This window comes from Aquarana catesbeiana, linkage group LG12, assembly GCF_042186555.1.
Source record: "Aquarana catesbeiana isolate 2022-GZ linkage group LG12, ASM4218655v1, whole genome shotgun sequence".
NCBI lineage: Eukaryota > Metazoa > Chordata > Amphibia > Anura > Ranidae > Aquarana > Aquarana catesbeiana.
Window position 1 is genome coordinate 157227850 of NC_133335.1, and position 20336 is coordinate 157248185.

The 20336-nt window shown below is 41.4% G+C and overlaps 1 protein-coding gene across 2 annotated transcripts in view; it reads right to left on the reverse strand.

Annotated features, from left to right (window-relative positions):
• The window catches only part of LOC141113182 (signal transducer and activator of transcription 5B), a 579035-nt gene that overhangs the window by 438438 nt on the left and 120261 nt on the right, over window positions 1–20336 (reverse strand). For both annotated transcript variants that reach the window (XM_073606118.1, XM_073606117.1), the window contains exon 2: window positions 12307–12372. The gene's annotated coding sequence lies outside the window, so the exon portion shown is untranslated. The remainder of the gene's footprint in view (window positions 1–12306; window positions 12373–20336) is intronic.

Below are 20336 nucleotides of genomic sequence, written 5' to 3' on the forward strand. Positions count from 1 at the left end.
ACCTAGATCTATTCAGTAAAGCTTTCCTCTACAAAACTAACTACTCTAAATCTTCAATGCTAGGGATAGGCCTTCACCAAACCACTAAACACAGCATTGATGCAAATACCTCTCTTTCTCCCGGGCCCCAATTCTACCCTTCCTCACTTAGGTATCAAACTACCTACGCCTACATCTCGACTTCTCCCACTTAATTTCTCGTTTCAAAACTTCAAAGAGCTGCACAAGTACTCCGACATGTCCAAACTTCCTGGGCAGGCCACATTGTACCATCCATATACTGCATTTCCTGTATGCCTCTTCCCTTTCTACAGTCTCACCTTCATAAGATACAAGCTATTATAAACTCCTTCATTTGGAATGCAAAACGTCCCAGAATTAAACACACAAGCGTATGTACATCTATATCTTCTGGAGGTATGGGAGCACCAACATCTCAACCTACTTTAAAGCAACCACCTTGGACCAAGCTAAGACCTGGTGGAACCCCACACTACAATCAACATGGCTCCAGATAGAAAGATCTGTCCTTGCAACCTATCCTTAGAGCCTTACTCTTACAACCCCAAGGAAAGCATTCCTATCTCAGCCCAATCAACACGACTATCAAAATATGGTAGGCACTGTATCAACACACCATGATGGGCATCAACCACCACGTATTACCCCTTATCCCACTAAATGTCCTGCATCTCATCATCCCAGATATATCGCTGTCGGGTTGGCGTGCTGCTGGTATCTCTACTGTTGGAGCACTATTTCAAAGCTTCCTACAGCTTTCTTTTCAACAACTGTAAGTTAAGTATAAAATATCCTCCAAAGACTTTTTTTCAAGGACCTCAGGATTCACTCGGTCTTTTCCCATACACCCCAAGTGTATAACTTTAAACTAAGCTCTCAACTTCTTAGTAGGAAAGTTCTTCCCCCACACCCATTATGACCACCTGTCTACTCGCATCCTCGCTTGGTTTTGCCTTTAAGGCTCGGATCCCGCCTTTCACCTGACTCGCAAAGCAGTTCACACTGCCTCATGCGAACAGCTGCGGGTGTCAATACAAAGTTAAGGACATCCCCAGATCGGTTTGCATACCGCAGTGCAAACTGTCAGTCCAGACATGAATCATATCGCATGGGGCGTGAACACCCATGCGATCAGATTCTGGTGTGGACCAAAAGAAGGTTCCCGCACGACTTTGGTCCGAATGCGATGCAAATCCAGCCATGCAACCTGTATGGCTGAATTTGCATTGCACAGACATTGCATGCGATTTGCACTGCAATGCGAATCACATGCGAGGTCTCACAGCGCACTGGTGTGAACCGAGCCTGAATTTTACAAGTGACATTCCTTCTCTTGACCTTAATGTTTTATCACTGTCGACAATCCTTAAATAGCCTATCGAGGTTTATATTTTAGTCACTGATTGAAAATCATCCTCAAAATTGTACGCTACACTTTACTTACGAAACCTACTAATGTATTACCATTTTTTTTTTTTTGTATGGCACGTTTGATGTAATACAGTAAAACTTTAATAAAACTTTTTTTTTTTTTTAAACTTGGAGAGTTTAGTTCTGCATTAAGGCCACTTTCACACAGAGGCGTTTTACAGGTGTTTTAGCGCTAAGAAAAGTGGCTGTAAACTGCTTCTGCAGCCCCAAGTGCTTTCACACTGGAGAAGTGCGCTTGCAGGACAGGAAAAAAGTCCTGCAAGCAGCATCTTTGGGGTGGTGTATCCCGGGATATACCGCCCTGCCATTTAAATCAATGGCCAGCACTTCGGCGCTTTGCGGGTGCTTTTAACCCTTTTTCGGCCGCTAGCAGGGGTTAAAAGCACCCCGCTAGCGGCCAAAAAGCGCAGCTAAATCTACAGTAAAGCGCCGATAAAACTAGCAATGCTTTACTGTCAACGCAGGCAGTGCATCGGTGTGAAAGTGGCTTAAGGGTCTAAAAACAGATGCGTCTTATATACACACACACACACACACACGCAATGTTTCTTGACTCCTTGATTCTCTGATTTTAAAGAACAATTAGGATATGGCTAGCTAATGACAGTAGCGTACAGCAACAGGTCAACATACTCGAAAGACAAGTTACATTTTTTTTTTGTAAAAATCCATTTAATGTTTTTAACAGTCAAATATATATATATATATATATATATATATATATATATATATATATATATATACACACACACACACACACTTCACCCAAACTCTGTACATTCATTTATGGACATACAATAAAACCCCAAATACTTAAAGTGGTGTTCCGGCCGAAATGATACTTTTTAAATAAAAATACCCCTATAATACATAAGCTTCTTGTATTCTAGTAAAGTTAGTCTGTAAACTAAGGTCTGTTTTGTTAGTTAATAGCAGTAGTTTGTTATTTTATAAACTTACAGCAGGCCGTGGCCATTTTAAATGTGGGCATCTGAAGCCAGACTGTATTTCTTCCAGGATCTCAACCTTGCAGATCTTGCACATGCTCAGTGCAGCACAAGCAGTGTAATAGGTTTCAGGTCAGGTTTCCATAGCAACGGCAGTGTCAGAGGAAGTTACCGCCCCTTCCCAGAAGGCATTGCAAACAAGAAATGATGCGATGGGCCACGGCCAGGGAGGAGGAAGTGAAAAATGAATACAGCAGATATACAGTAGGTGCTAAGAAAAAAAAAATAAAAATATCCAATTCGTTTATAGTGTGCAGTTTAGTGAGGGATGCTGAAGAGTTGTAAAAGTGGGTGGAACACCACTTTAACTCTTTTAAACGTATTGTACAAAATAATTGAAGCCCTACTTGCACAAACACAGCTGCAAAGATAAGTCGTATTAGGTTCATTGAGAATTAGCTATATGTCAGTTACACTTAAAAAATCATTAGCTTTTAGCACTGGAAGATTAGCATTGGTAGCTTTCAGTGTAGAGCTCCTGATGCTGAAAGCAATCTGAAGAAATAAACATTTTTAGGTGCTACAGTAGTTTGATATTGGTCAACAATTATTGGTCAACAATTATCTATAAATATATGTTTACAAACTGCCATTACTAAATATTTCTAAAGGTGCCTTTGTTGTAATTTTTAAGGTAAGGATGATGTTCCTCTAAGTCAGATAGTCATTCAATGAGGGACGAGTCACTGTCCTTATTCATTCACTTGTATGTGCACATTTCACCTTAAGTTATTGAGTTGTATACACAGCAGGCTTTTTTCAACTGGAGGACATAATGAGATGTGGAAAGAACCCAAAATGTGGAATGCATCAAAAGGGCTGGATCACTTTTCAGAGGATGGCAGAGCAACAGCTGCCAGGCATTCAGAAGTTGCTATTTTTCGCTCCATAAGACACATCCCCCCCCCCAAAAAAAATGGGAGGAAATGTCCGTGCGTCTTATGGAGCAATTATTGACCAGCAGGGCCGCTAACAGGGGGATCGTTGCGGCAGCAGAACAATCCCCTGTGCAGCTCTCTGCACCAGCTGAAAGCCTGTTTCTCCTGCGCCTTCAGCTACTAGAGGGAGAGAAACACAAGGCATTGACCTGCAATTAATCCCCACAGGATCGGCATTCACATGTAAATTGCCCACCATTTATAGGTAAATGGTACTGGTATTTATATGTAAATGAGGTCGGCAACCCGCCTTGTTTCATATGCAGAGTGCAGAGGTTAGCAGATGATGAGTGAGAGGGGCAGAGTTGTACTCAGAGGGAGATAAGAATGCAGAGATTAGCAGAGAGATGGGGGGTTACCGTAAATACACCTGTTACATCGCTGGTCAGTGTAAATGTCTCAATTACATTGGTGGTTGATGTAAATACTCTGGTTGTGTTGAGGTCAGTGTAAATGTCCCAGTTACATTGGGGATCAGTGTAGGGTGCCCCCTGACATTGGTTGTCAGTGTAGAAATATTATTGTTATATTTTATTAAATATTTTAGTACACCATTTGGTTAAGAATATTTTTTTTCTCGTTCTACTCCTCTAAAACCTAGGTATGTCTTATGGTCAGGTGCAAAAAATACAGTACATCCTAACCGAAGGGTTGATCAGCTATTTCAACACACTCAACGTCTCCACAAAATATGCATACTTAGCGACATTTAGGGCTTGTTCACACCACAGTGTGCATATTGGTGTGAACTGAAACCAAAGGATTGCTTTGCATTGGGACTACACTGTGCAGCATAGCCGAATGCAGCTAGTGTGAACAAGAGCTTACCAATATGCGCCAATTTCTTTTTATGCTAAGCCCTTATTCCTATCTGTAACCACTACCCCCACTCCCTGGGCTAGTAATAAATGTTACAGAAAGAAAAGAGGTGAAGCTGAATTTCTGATCACTGTTTATAGGATGAATAGTTCATATTTTGCAGCAGTTTCTGTACGCTTTAATAAAAGAAAGTTAACTCTGTAATGTTAGGCTAGCCATAAATGGCCTGATCCAACACTGATAAACTAATAAAGCCAAAAACCGTCTGTGTAAAAAAGGAAAAAGAGGTGAACAGAAGGAGACAAAATGGGTATTTAAAAAAAAATATTTTGGGGGTCTGGAACCTCTTCAAAATAAACTGTGCTCAACTCTGGGCAATTTACCTAAACATACTGTAGAATTGATTTAAAAAAAAAAAAAAAAAAAAAAAACATACCCTTAGTGAAAATGTGAAAATGGCATGTCAAAAACACCTACAGGTGCAGCAATGAATGTACAGTTAGGTCCATATATATTTGGACACAGGCACAATTTTAGTTTTTTTCAGGTATTTATCCAAACATATTCAAGCTATAGTTATATAATTGACATGGGCTGAGGCTGGGTTCACACTGTTGTGAATTGGATGTGGATTTCCCCGCATCCAATTCACATAGCAGGAGATTGTGACCGGCTCTCTATGGAGCCGGTTCACACATCTCCGCAGCGGAGCCCTGTGCGTCTTTTGGTCCGTTTCAGGAAGTTCAGCCCAAAATTTGGGCTGAAATCGGAACCGATACAGTGAATGGAGATGCACCAGACTGCTGTGAGCCCTTGCATTCTATAGTGTGAACCCAGCTGAAAGTTCACACGCTCAGGTTTAATTTGAGGGTATGTACATCCCAATCGGAGAAAGGGTTTAGGAATTTCAGCTCTGAAGAATAGCCAACCCCCTTTTTCAAGGGACCGAAAGTATTTGGACAACTGAATCAAAAGCAGTTTCATGGCCAGGTGTGGGCTACTCCATTATTTCTTCATCAATTAGGCCTCTTTCACACGGCCGATCCGTTCAGGTCCGCCTGTCAGTTTTTTAGACGGACCTGAACGGATGCTCCATAGACCTCTATAGAGCATTGGATGTCAGCGGTGACATGTCCGCTGACATTCGACCCGCTCCGATCCGAAAAGTGTGACGGAGGAAAAACCTACTTTTCCATCCGTCTGCGGATCGGATCGGGTGACGACGGACTCTACGGTCCGTCGTCATCCGATCCCCCATAGGGGAGAGTGGCGCTCTGACGGGTCCGTCGCTGCACAGTGCAGCAACGGACCTGTCATCTGCCTGCTCAGCAGGGATCGACGGAGCGATCCCCCGCTGAGCAGAGCGGGCTCCGTACACGGACACGTCCGTGTGAAGGAGCCCTTAAGAAGGTAAAAGGGTCTGGAGTTGATTCTAAAGCCTCGTACACACGATCGGATTTTCCGACAGGAAATGTGTGAGGACAGACTGTTGGCGAAAAATCCGACCGTTTGTACACTCCACCGGACAATTGATGTCGGATTTTCCGTGGACAAATGTTGGATGGCAGGCTTTAAAACTTTCCACGGACAAATGTCTGTTGTCGGATTTTCCGATCATGTGTACACAAGTCTGTCAGACAGAAATCCAAAGTAAAAAATCCAAAGTAAAAACACACATGCTCGGAAGCAAGGACGAGCCAGAAGTGGTCGGTCTTGTAAACTAGCTCTCGTAATGGAGAATTAACATTCGTGCCAAATTATGAAATTTTGAAATGCAGCGCACATTCTCTTCTTCTTTAATGGGATAATAATGAAGCTGCATTGCTGGTGATACTGATGGAGTTATGGCAAACTAATTTTCAAAGGCTTTTTTTTCTAGTGATTTCAAGATTAATATTATTATGCGTGTTATTTATTTTTTTTGGTGCAAGTTACCACAACACCATTATCCCGTCGTTTTTAAGATCAATGTCCCTCGTTAATTTTACATTTTATATTTTAAAATGTAACTGCCTACTCCCAAACTGACATTTTAACTAAAACACATAGCCAAGTATTATTCTCCACAATTTTTTTTATTGTGCATTAAAAAATGAAAACAAATAAAATTAGACATGCTATCTGCCAATAGAACTTAACCAAAAAGTGCATTCTATGCATCCAAAAATATAACTAACTAATCATTATCATCATTATTATTCAACCAAAAAATAAAATAAAAGCCTCATGCATGTGTCCTGCTTCTTAATATAGGGGGTCAACAATGCCAAGAGTTGGTGAAAGCAGGGGACCATCATCAGGAGATCATTCCTAAAATCATCCGGATTATTCTGCTGGAGCTCCCGCAGCAAAGGCATATGACATAATTGGTCACGATTAATAAAGCAACCAATTTTAGGTACACGAAATCCTCCTCCTCCTGTTCCTGGACTGGACTTGGGTCAAAGCAATAACTCCAAGGCCAATAATACAAGTTATCTCCTCCGATTCCGCAGCATGGCTGGCTGACTAACCACCGTTCAGAAACTAAATGAAAAGTGCGAAATGAAAAGCACGAATCACCACTCACCAAACTTCTATTAACACAAAATTTGCAGAAGAAGCCCAAAGGGTGGCGCTAAAGAGCTGAAAAACCACGTAGTACGTCACTACGTTCGTGTTTGTTGGCCGACAATTCCTTGCCGTTTGTATGCAAGACAAGTTCCTGGCCAACGCTCTTCAGACAAAAGTCCGAGGCTTTGTCTGCGGAAAATCTGATCGTGTGTACGAGGCTTAAGTGTGGTATTTGCATTTGGAATCTATTGCTGTGAACCTACATCATGTGTTTAAAGTAGCTGTCCATTTAAGTGAACAAGGCCATTGTAAGGCTTCAAAAACTTAACAAATCCATCAGAGAGATAGCAGCAACATTAGGAGATGGCCAAATCAACAGTTTGGTACATTCTGTGGAAAGAAAAACCGACTGGTGAGCTCAGCAACGAAAAAAAGGTCTTGATGTTCACGGAAGACAACAGTGGTGGATGATCACAGGATCCTCTCTATGTTAAAGAAAGACCCATTCACAACATCCAGACAAGTGAAGGACACTCTCCATGAGTTGGGCGTATCATTGTCAAAGTCTATATAAAACACAAAGCGCTGTGATGCTAAATAGCTGATAATAACACATAAAACCAAGTGAGGCTGCTATCAAAAGAGAGTGTTTTCAGAGTCACTTAAAAAGAATAAATAATGATATTTGAAGTGCTTCACAATGTGCATAAAAATGAATATATATGAATAAATATAAATACTCAAATAAATCCAGCGGTGAGTAAAAATTCCTAAAAAATCCAGCAATCAAAATAGTGTAAAATTATAAAAAATTATAAAAAATTAGTGACACCAAATGTGTAAAAAAATCCACATAAAAAATCCACATAAAAATAAATAAAAAATATATAGGGATGTATTCAGAAGGTTCAATTATACAAGTGTGGAATCAGATTGGTATAGAGCTTTGATCCGGTCCCACTAGCAAAGCTGTTTAAAAACACTTGCTTAATTAAGGTTCTCATTGACCTTTATAGTAACAATGTTTCTTTTGCTTCTGTTCACAACCAATGTGAGAATCATAAACAGATCTCATTTGACAGGCAGATAAGAGAAAAAAACAATCATTGTGCAATAGTTAGGATACCAAGGTACACAGGCAAACTTCAATCCACTCACGTGTGCCTTATAATGATAAGGCATATGCAGGTTTTACTATAGCAGTCAGCCGCCTTAGACAGGAGCAGATTCACTGCAGTACACTGTGTGTTACTGCTGATCTGCACAGAGCGTCCTTGGCTCCTCCCACGCGTTACATCACAGTCACGTGACTTTTTCAAGGATAATACAAGCTCTGACGGACTCAGCTTTATAAGCACAACAGCAGAGTGGTTGCCATGGCTACAGCATGAGTTAATCATCATCCTGCTTCCTGCATAGACTTCAATCCTGTTAAAACCTACTTTTATTAGACATGTAATTCATATGAATATCGTTGGTTTATCAAAACCACGATTCCATGTGTAAAAAACGCAGTGTGTAAAGAGTAAAAAATATATATATATTGATATCTCTAATCACGTTTACTTTTTCAAATCCCTCCAGTGGTCACAATTGGTATAACATCTCACAGAGGGAATAAATAGCATTGTCTCTAATGGTTTTGATAATTGACCAGTGCCCCATGATATCACAAAAATGGGGTATCCACATGCTCTGCTCATAAATGTATGGAAAACGGAGTAAACAAGATGACATGATATATATATATATATATATATATATATATATATATATATATATATATATATATATATATATAAAAACTATACATATATAAAATTAAAATAAGATATGATATAAGAAATAGGGAAATAATATCCCTATATATTATTTATTTTTATGTGGATTTTTTATGTGGATTTTTTTTGGTGTCACTAATTTTTTATAATTTTACACTATTTTGATTGCTGGATTTTTTAGGAATTTTTACTCACCGCTAGATTTATTTGAGTATTTATATTTATTCATATATATTCATTTTTATGCACATTGTGAAGCGCTTCAAATATCATTATTTATTGTCAAAGTCTACAATCAAGAGAAGACTTAACAAAATACAGACCGTTCACCACAAGCAGAAGCACGAAGAACAGAAAAGCCAGATTACACTTTGCCAAAAAAAAATCTAAAAAAACCAGACCAGTTCTGGAAAAGTATTCTTGAACGGATGAAACTAAGATTAATCTGTACAAGTATGACGGGAAGAAAAAGGTGTGGAGAAGGCTTGGAACAGCTCATGATCCAAAGCATACAAAGTCATCTGTAAAACATGGTGGAGGCAGTGTGATGGCATGCATGGCTTCCAGTGGCACTGGGACATTGGTGTTTATTGATGATGTGACAGAAGACAGAAGCAGCTGGATAAATTCTGCAGTGTTTAGAGATATACTGTCAGACCAGATTCAGCCAAATGCAGCAAAGTTGATTGGACGACGCTTCACAGTACAGATGGACAATGGTCCAAAACACACTGCAAAAGTAACCCAGGAGCTTTTGAAGGAAAAGAAGTGGAATATTCTGCAATGACTGTGATGGGTCAAATCACCTGATCTCAACCCAATTGAGCATGCATTTCATTTGCTGAAGGCAAAATAAAGGCCAAAAGACCCACAAACAAAGAATAACTGAAGACAGCTTCTGTTAGAGCCTGACAAAGCATAAGAAAGGGGGAAACCCAGTCTTTGGTAATGTTCATGGGTTCCAGACTTCAAGCAGATATTGCCAGTAAAGGATTCTCAACAAAATAATAAAAATTAACATTTTATTTATGATTATATAAATTTGTCCAATTACATTTGAGCCCCTGAAAATGGGGGGACTGTGTATAAAAATGGTTGCGGTTCCTAAAATTTGTACTTGATATTTATGTTCAACCCCTTGAATTAAAGTTAAAAGCCTGCACTTCAAATTTATGTGCATGGTTTCGTTTTAATTTTATTCTGGTGGCATACAGAGCCAAAAGTATGAAATGTGTGCCTGCGTCCAAATATATATGGACCTAACTGTATATGTAAATGACGACTTTTCCCCGGAAAACTGTGTTTGGGCCCACCCTCACCTCTTCAAATAACTTGTTAACTTAAAGGGCAGCATAAATTAAGGTTTAGGAAGTGAAAGGAAGAATGGTCAAGCACAACTTACAGAGGGAAGTTAGAAAATTGCAAACTTCAGCTGCAAAAAAACTCAGGACCTGACATTTATATAGCAGTGTCTGTTTGCACAGCACTTTACAAAATAAAGGGAGAACATACAGTTACAATGCAATTCAAGGCAAGGGTTGTGCTCTTCAAAACGTACAAATTTAAAAATGCTGTCAATGCACTATTTTGACTCCATATAACTCCGGTGTTTGCATTTTTTATCATATACACTGCTCAAAAAAAATTAAAGGAACACTTTGAAAACACATTAGAGGAGCCGGGGCCCTGTGCTCACTGCCCTGCACCGTGGAGCTCGATTAGCATTTGCCATTGAACACCAGAATAGGCAGGTCCGCCACTGGTGCCCTGTGCTTTTCACAGATGAGAGCAGGTTTATCCTGAGCACATGTGACAGATGTGAAAGGGTCTGTAGAAGCTGGGGAGAATGTTATGCTACCTGTAACATCGTTCAGCATGACCGGTTTTGGTTGTGGGTCACTGATGGTCTGGGGAGGCATATCCATGGAGGGACGCACACACCTCTACAGGCTAGACAACAGCATCCTGACCGCCATCAGGTATCAGGATGAAATCCTTGTTCCCACTGTCCGATCCTACACTAGTGCAGTGGGTCCTGGGTTCCTCCTGGTGCATGACAATGCCTGGCCTCATGTGGCGAAAGTATGCAGCGAGTTCCTGGAGGGCCATTGATACCTCTGAATGGCCCCCATGCTCGCCTGACCTAAATCCAATAATACATCTCTGGGACATTTCGGTCCATTCAATGCCGCCAGGTTGCACCGCAGTCTGTAGGAGCTCAGATCTCAGATCTGGGAGGAAATACCCCAGGACACCATCCGTTCTCATTAGGCGCATGCCTCGGCAATGTCAGGCATGCATGCATACAAGCATGTGAGGGCCATACAAACTACTGAGTACCATTTTGAGTTGCTGCAATGAAATTTCAGCAAAATGGACTAGCCTACTGCATCATTTTTTCACTTTGATTTTCGGGGTGTCTTTGAATTCAACCCTCTGTTGGTTGATCATTTTTATTTCCATCAATCAATGTGGCATCCTTTAGTTCCTAACATATTATCCAGTCCATATCAGTATAGATATCCAGAATGATATTTTTCCCCATTGAGATTTGATGTGTTTTCAAAGTGTTCCTTTAATTTTTTTTGAGCAGTGTAGTTGCATAGAATTGCCAGGTTTATGACAGGTTTACATTAAATGCATGCCATAACTAAAGTAAGTTTCTGTTGAGAAACCCTGTACATTATATGTGTAGCCACAGACACAAACAAAAGGATGATCAAGCAAACATACTTGTGACCTTGTTTTCAGACTTTCAACCTAGCAGCAGCCAGCTAGTTTCACTATCACTAATCTGACTTTGGAAATCACATCAGCAAAAGCTTCCTGACATCTGCTGATCCACCCTTTCTCCAGCAACTGCAGCAGAGATGTCTCATCTCCCACACAAGCAAACGGCGTATGCTCACTCCTTTGCTCACTAACAGTTCACATAACTCATGAAGAGCAAGCAATGGCTCTAGTATACACTGGAGTACTGAAGCACAGTTGTCTGTGATGGTGACAGCTTTTCTGATGGTAAAGCATGCACATTGAGTAAACATCCTACTCTTCTCTTAGAATGGTGTTCCAGCTGGAGACATGTCTCAATATCCAGCAGATGTACCAGTATTTCCTGATCAACTGTGCAGAGCACAGAAACAGCCAAATTAAACCTGGCTTGCTTTTCACTTACCCTATTAAACTTGTTATACAAGGAGCGCAAAAGCACATCAAGGATAGGATCTCCCAGGAAGCAACACAAGCCAATCACCTCAGGAGTGTATACAGCCAATCATCATAGTAAAGCCTCGTACACACTTGAGGCTGAACAAAAAACACCTGGCCGCTCAGCTCAGGTTGGAGCCACAGTACTAACAATCCATTGTTAGTACTGTGATCTCCACTGCTGAGCTATTGTGTTCTGACAGGGAGATGGCGGCCCCCCAGCCCCCACCCCCTGTCAAAACACTACTGTCAGCACTCTCAGATACTGGCTGAGAGCACTGAATGGAGCCGTTCGGCAGACCTTTTACGGTGTTGAGCCTTTGACAGAAGCCCACCGAACCGGCTTCGGTCGGACCGGCTGCTATACACACGGGCCGCATGTCGGATGGTTTCTATTGAACTGGCCAATGCTGGCTGACATGCGGCCCATGTGTACTAGGCTTTGGTCTGTCCTTCACAGATGTAGCCAATAAGGCCAAGTATTGTCATTGCAAAGCTACCTGAAAAGATTAATCATGCAATGTAGCCAGAAATGGCAATTTCAGTTACCTTTTTCCCCGCTCGAGATCTTCCCCAGACCTTTCTTCACTGACGATGCCGTCAATATCACTTGATCTGTAATATAAAACATAAAGAAAAAGTCAAGATCCTTCAATTTTGTTTGCAACTATGAACGAAGTACTGCTAGCTGATGCTGATGGGTTTCTGGTTATTGTGCAGCTGGGGAATGGATGAAGGAATAAAGTGCACTTTATTTTCCCCCATTGATCACAGTGGTCAAGTGATCTCTCATAAAAGTCCTTTGGTTATCGGACATGATCACTAATCAAACATCACTATCCTAAAAGATGTGTAACCTATAGGAAATAATGTTTGGTTGTTATGCATGGTCCCAACAGCATCTCTAACTAGACAAATAAATACTTAAAGCGGTTGTATACCTACATAAATTTTTTTTTAAACCTGTAAGTCAAAAGGCATAAAGAGCTAGTATGTACCGCATACTAGCTTATTATGAAATGCTTACCTTAGAACAAGGCGTCGGCAGCTGATCCCGGTCACCGCCGGCAAGTCTTACGGTTCGCGGATCTTCACAGCGCATGGCCTGCTGACGTCAGTGGCTGCATGCAAAGTGAATACCTCCTAAACCGTACAGGTTTAGGAGATCTTGATTTTACCTACAGGTAAGCCTTATTATAGGCTTACCTGTAGGTAATAATACAAAAAAAGAGTATACAACCACTTTAACATACAAATATGCAGATCATCATATAAATATTAGTCTACTGAGAGTCTATTATTTCAGCCCTGGAAGAATGCAGGCAGGTCAATCCACCAGTTTTGTACATAGTAGATATTTTGACAGAGAATTCCCAGCTACCCCCAACCATGAGAGGAGCAGTCTAATTCTTCATGTTGCATTTTTCATTCATACAGCGTTATATTTATTATAGCTGAATTATAACCTGATAGTGGTAAATTTATGCGCTAAGAACTGCCGCGTGGGCATCTAATCACTGAATTTCCAGGTGGCAATCTTACCCACTCAAGTTTTTGTTCTAATGAACAGTTTTCAGTGGACTGCTCAATTATAAAATCGATTATAAAATAGGTAACTATTTTCAAGAATCTATTAGTTGGCCCGCATACAGAATGCATTGTTTACATATCAGGAAACATAGTGCAGCACACCTACAGGTCAGTACACAGTCCATACATGTCAGTAAGTGCCTGAGAACTTGTGAATGTGAGAGGAGTAATACCTCATAGGACATATATTTCTGGGCAGGAGAAAGAAGTGATTTAAGCATAAATTGGGATAGAATCTTAGGAACAAAGAACAAAGAGGAGAGATGGGTTTGCTTTAAGAGCATATTAAATAAGGGCATTAGCCAATGCATCCCATTGGATAATAAATTTAAAAGAGCGAACAAAAGTCCTGGATGGCTTAACACCAATGTAAAAATGCATATAAAAGCAAAGGAGAAGGCCTTAAAAAAATACACAGTTGAGGGATCATCATCAGCATTCACACTTTATAAAGAATGCAACAAGAAATGTAAGGGTGCAATAAGGATGGCTAAGATAGAACATGAAAGACACATAGCGGAGGAGAGCAAAAAAAATCCCAAGAGATTCTTTAAGTATGTAAACAGTAAAAAAGGGAGGACAGACCATATTGGTCCCATAAAGAATGAGGGTTACAAAGGATGGGGAGATGGCAAAGGTATTGAATTTATTCTTCTCCTCAGTCTTCACGAGGGAATCGGGGGGCTTCATTAACAAAACTGCAGTGTTTATCCTCATGACACATCACAGGAAGCACCTCCATGGTTAACAGAGGACAGAATTAAAATTAGACTCGAGAAGCTTAACATTAATAAATCACCGGGACCAGATGGCTTGAACCCGAAAGTACTTAGGAAACTCAGTCAAGTAATTGCCAGACCATTGTTCCTAATTTTTACTGACAGTCTACTGACTGGAATGGTACCAGCTGATTGGAGAAAAGCCAATATAGCACCAATATTTAAAAAGGACCCAAAATATATCCCTGGGAATTACAAACCAGTTAGCCTAACATCAATAGTATGTAAACTCTTGGTTGGGATGATAAGGGACTATATACAAGATTTTAGTAATGAGAACGGTATCATTAGCAGTAATCAGCATGGATTCGTGAAGAATCGTTCTTGCCAAACCAATCTATTAACCTTCTATGAGGAGGTGGGTTGCCATCTAGATAAAGGAAGGCCCGTAGACGTGGTGTATCTGGATTTTGCAAAAGCATTTGACACAGTTCCCCATAAACGTTTACTGTACAAAATAAGGTCCGTTGGCATGGACCATAGGGTGAGTACATGGATTGAAAACTGGCTACAAGGGCGAGTTCAGAGGGTGGTGATAAATGGGGAGTACTCGAAATGATCAGGGGTGGGTAGTGGGGTCCCCCAGGGTTCTGTGCGTGGACCAATCCTATTTAATTTGTTCATAAATGACCTGGAGGCAATAACTTCTCAGCAGGATGTGGAAACCTTGCAAAAAGATCTGAACAAATTAATGGGGTGGGCAACTACATGGCAAATGAGGTTCAATGTAGAAAAATGTAAAATAATGCATTTGGGTGGCAAAAATATGAATGCAATCTATACACTGGGGGGGAGAACCTCTGGGGGAATCTAGGATGGAAAGGGACCTGGGGGTCCTAGTAGTGGATAGGCTCAGCAATGGCATGCAATGCCAAGCTGCTGCTAACAAAGCAAACAGAATATTGGCATGCATTAAAAAGGGGATCAACTCCAGAAATAAAACGATAATTCTCCCGCTCTATAAGACTCTGGTCCGGCCGCACCTAGAGTATGCTGTCCAGTTCTGGGCACCAGTCCTCAGGAAGGACATACTGGAAATGGAGCGAGTACAAAGAAGGGCAACAAAGCTAATAAAGGGTCTGGAGGATATTAGTTATGAGGAAAGGTTGCGAGCACTGAACTTATTCTCTCTGGAAAAGAGACGCTTGAGAAGGGATATGATTTCAATATACAAATACCATACTGGTGACCGGACAATAGGGATAAAACTTTTTCGCAGAAGGGAGTTTAACAAGACTCGTGGCCACTCATTAAAATTAGAAGAAAATAGGTTTAACCTTAAACTACGTAGAGGGTTCTTTACTGTAAGAGCAGCAAGGATGTGGAATTCCCTTCCACAGGCGGTGGTCTCAGCGGGGGGGCATTGATAGTTTCAAGAAACACCTGAACGACCGCAACATACAGGGATATACAATGTAATACTGACATATAATCACACACATGGGTTGGACTTTATGGACTTGTGTCTTTTTTCAACCTCACCTATTATGTAACCACTTGCCCACTGGGCACTTAAACCCCCTTCCTAACCAGACCAATTTTCAGCTTTTTAGTGCTCTCATATTTTGAATGACAATTACTCTGTCATGCAACACTGTACCCATATGACATTTTTGTCCTTTTTCTTCACACAAATAGAGCTTTATTTTAGTGGTTTTTGATCACTTCTGTTTTTTTTTTTTTGTGCTATAAATGAAAAAAGACCTAAAATTTTGTAAAAAAAAAAAAAAAAAAAAAAAAAATTTCTCTTCGTTTGTTATAAAATTTGCAATTTAGTAATTTGTCTTCATAAATTTTGGGCAAAATTTATACTGCTATATATATATATATATATATATATATATATATACTGCTATTTATATCAATACATATCATATTGGTAAAAATAACTGAAATCAGTGTAAATTTGGTCTTTGTGAAAGTTATAGAGCCTACAAAACTATGAATATCATTGAAAATTGATCACGGCTGATGTACTGAAGGCCTATCTCAACAAGCCAGGAAAGTACAAATACCCCCCAAATGACCCCTTTATGGAAAGTAGACATTCCAAGGTATTTAGTATGAGGCATGGTTAATTTTTTGAAGTTGTAATTTTTTTCCCAAAATTCTTTGCAAAATTAAGATTTTTTTTTCACACAATTGTCATTAGAACAGGTTATTTCTCTCATATGGCGTGTGCATACCACAAATTACACCCCAAAATACATTCTGCTACTCCTCCTGAGTATAGCAATACCACATGTGTGAGACTTTTACACAGCATTGCCACATACAGAGGCCCAACAATGAAGTATCACCTTTAGGCGCTCTAGGAGCATAAATTACACCTCATTTCTCAACCACCTATTATACTTTTGAAGGGCCTGGAGCACCAGGACAATGAAAACGCCCACAAAATGACCCCATTTTGGAAAGCAAACACCCCATCGCATTATCTATGAGGCATAATGAGTCTTTTGAAGGGTTCATTTTTTTCCAGAAGTTTTAGTAAATTGTGGGGAAAAAAATGATAAACATTTTTTTTTTTTACACAAAAGTTGTCCATTTATAAGATATTTCCAATACATAGCATGTACATAGCAAAAATGACACCCCAAAATACTTTCTGCTACTTTTCCTGAGTATGGCGATACCACATGTGTGAGACCTTTACACAGCCTGGCCACATACAGAGGCCCAACATCCAAGGAGCACCATCAGGTGTTCTAGGGACATAAATTACACATCTAATTTCCTGAAAACCTATCACATTTTTTAAGGCCCTTCATATTTCTAACACATGGCATGTACATACCAAGAATTACACCCCAAAATACATTCTGCTGAGCAAAGGGTAAACAAAAAAATACCTGTGGTTTTAATGGTGCAGTTTTCCACAGAAGGAGAGCCCTGATTCAGGTAGCAGCCAGGAAAGTGGTCAGCAACAGTGAATGGAATTGTCCAGGCAGCAGGCAGGAATATTGTCCATAGTCAGTACAGGCAGGGATATGGTCCATATAAAGTCCAGGGTCAATGCAGGTAGAGATATTGCCAGCAATGCCAAAAAATTGGTCCTGGAAGTAAGCAAAAACATGGGCCATAGTACAGGTAGCAGGCCAGGAAAGAATGGGGACAGGGGTAGAGGCTTCTCCCGACCAAATCTCTTTGAAGCCTCAGAGTCCCCAGACCCTAATCCGGGAATAAGAAAACTAAAAAATGTATTTTCTTCATCGAGAAAAACAATTCTGGAGCCCCTCACATATGTGAGACCCATGTGTTCCCACTACCATAGCAGGGTAAAAGATCAGTCCAAGAGGCAGGCAAAAAACATGGTCAAACAGTCCAGGGTCAGTTCCAGAGCAGGCAGAGGTAGGTACAGCTTAGCATTAGGCAGCAGTGTGGTCGTATAACAGGCCAGGGTCAGTTCCAGAGCAGGCAGAGGTATGTTTAGCGTTAGGCAGAAGCGTGGTTGTATAGCAGACCAGGGTCAGTTCTGGAGAAGGCAGCAGTATGTACAGTTTAGTGCAGTGTCTTAAGGGGTGTGGAGGTAAATGACAATTACATTTACCATACTTCTCTAATAATGTAGAGAAGTATGGTAACGGGGGAAACAGTCATCTATACAGAGGCCTTGGAGACAATAATACGGGACTGTCTCTTCTAACTCCTTCTCTGGAGCACACCCGGCATTTCTTTTGCCTACTGTGGCTTGTTTCACGGGAAAGTGGCATTCGTGGAGTCTGCTCACTGAATCAGAGCGAATATTTTCTGGTGGGCCTTTAGGGTACAAAAGGGCTGAGAGAACTTCTTGGTAATGCAGATAGGATACGGGGGTCTCAGTAGATTTTTGGTAAATAACATAAGTGTTATACATGGCCAAACTGAAAAAATAAATGGAGACTTTTTTATACCAATGGCGGGATTTTCTTGTGGGAAGGTAGGGTTCGATCATCTTATCACTGAAGTCCACTTCCCCCATGAACAAAATTATAGTCATGGACACAAGCTGGTTTCTGGATTGGGCTGTTTATTCTGGGGACATCCACGTAGGTGTCATTATGAATCGCGAGCATGTGGACGTTTCGTCTGCCCCTCCACCTGACACCCAATTGCTCCTGGTTCCGCTAAGATGCCGTCTCCCCTCATCGTAGCCTTTCATTGACGAGTCTATTGGCTCTCACTGTACCACATGCTGGAGTATCCCTCTGGTGAAGATTGCAGAAGAGGGGCAAGCTCGTATAAAATTATCCACAAAAAGATGGTATTCCTTTTCAAGAAATGGATAGACCAGCTCCCAGACAACTTTTCCGCTAGCTCCAAGGTACTCTGGGCATTCAGGGGGATGCAGTTGGGAGTCCTTCCCTTTGTACACCAGGAAGGTGTAGATATATCCTATTTCTTGGTCACAAAGTTTGTAGCGTTTAACCCCATTATTGGGTCCTTTTGCTGGGGATAAACTGTTTGATGCCCAGCCTGCCTATGAATTTGACAAGGGACTCATCGATGGAGATATTTTGGTTCGGGGTATATAACTGGGGGAATTTTTCCTGAGAAATAATTTAGAAGTGGCCGAATTTTCAATAATTTGTCAAAAGCTGGGTCATTTTGAGGAGGGTACGGGGTGTTGTCATTATAGTGGAGGAACCGCATAATCATAAGGTATCTTGACTTTGGCATAATGGATGAGAAGATTGGCATGTGGTGGATGGGGTTTGTGAACCATTAGGAGTATAATTTGTTTTTTTTGTGAGTCCCATATTAAAAGTTAGGCCTAAAAAAAAAAAAATTGAATTCCTCCACGGCAAGTTCGCTCCACTTAAAGGGACGGGCGTAACTAGAACCAGGGTTGCTTACTATGAACTGCTGTGCATAGAGGTTGCACTGGGCCATGATAGATGATAGTAGGTCTAGTAAAAATTACATGAAAAAAAAAAAAAAATCAAGAAGGGAAAAATTATCGGTGTTCACCTGGACACCTGGCTGGTGAAAGAGGGGGATGTTTGCTGCTCCGGAATTAGGGGGAAGCCACAGGGGGTTTTAAAGGGCACAGGGAAGGCTGGCATGGGCTCTATACCTTTGGGGCTGAGGTGACTCCCCACTAGTGCTTGGCCTTTGTTGCAGTGGTACTCTCGTGGATGGCACTGAGCTGCTGATAGTAGGCTGCTGCTCCATGCCTGAACGCGTTCTTTTAATGGGCTTTGTTCCTCTTCCTCCGATTCTGTAGCAGACCCACTACTTAAAACAGGTTCATATGCCGAATCAGAATCGGACTGTGACTCAGAGCTCTTCGCTGCTCTTGTCGCTCAGGCTAAGAAGCTGGTATGCCTCCTCACTGGAAAAATATTTTTTCGCCATACTGGTGACCTTGGTGCGATAGAGAAACTAGGACAAATGTGACTGCACTGTTGGGGGCTGGTGAGGCTGCACTAATGTGCACTAATGCACTGAGGCTGCATTGATTAGCTGGCACTGATGAGGATCCACCGATAGGGTGCTGCTGATGAGCACTCACTTATGGGCACGGATGTGCACTATTGGGCACTGTAATGGCACTGATCAGCACTGTAGTGTCACTGATGGGCATAGATGGCACCGATGGTACTGTAGTGGTACTGAGGGCACATATGAGCACTGTGGTGGCACTGATGGGTACAGGTGGTACTGATGTGGCTCTGTGGAGGCTCTGAATGGCACTGATGGCACAGTGGAGCACTAATGTAGCACTGCTGGGCAATGTAATTATAAAAAAAACTCACGCTTTGGCACTCGATCGCTCTCCTCTCCACTCACGCTGTATCGGTATGAGGACAGGAGAGCGTTGAGCCCCTGGATGACCCCCTGTGTTTACATTGTGATCACTCCATCACTGGACGGAGCGATCGCGTGGTAAAGGGTCGCTCTCATTAGCCCTTTACCGCGATCCGTGTTGCAGCAGGTCTCATGAACACAGGGAGCACAGATAGTCCCTTGTGTGCGCCTCAGGGGGCGCGATTCTGGGAGGACTTCATAGTACGCCCTCCGAGAGTTATCGAGCCGTGCTGTAGCGGTCATTCGACTATAGCGCGGTTGGTAACAGGTTACAGTGATTCTTAAGGCAGGTTTTTTTTTTCTTTTTTTTTACCTTAATGCATTCAGGTAAAAAAACCTTCTGTGACCAGCTGCCACTGAGACCCCCCCCTCCGTATACTTACCTGATCCCAATTTAGTACTGTGCCGGAAAGTCTCCCT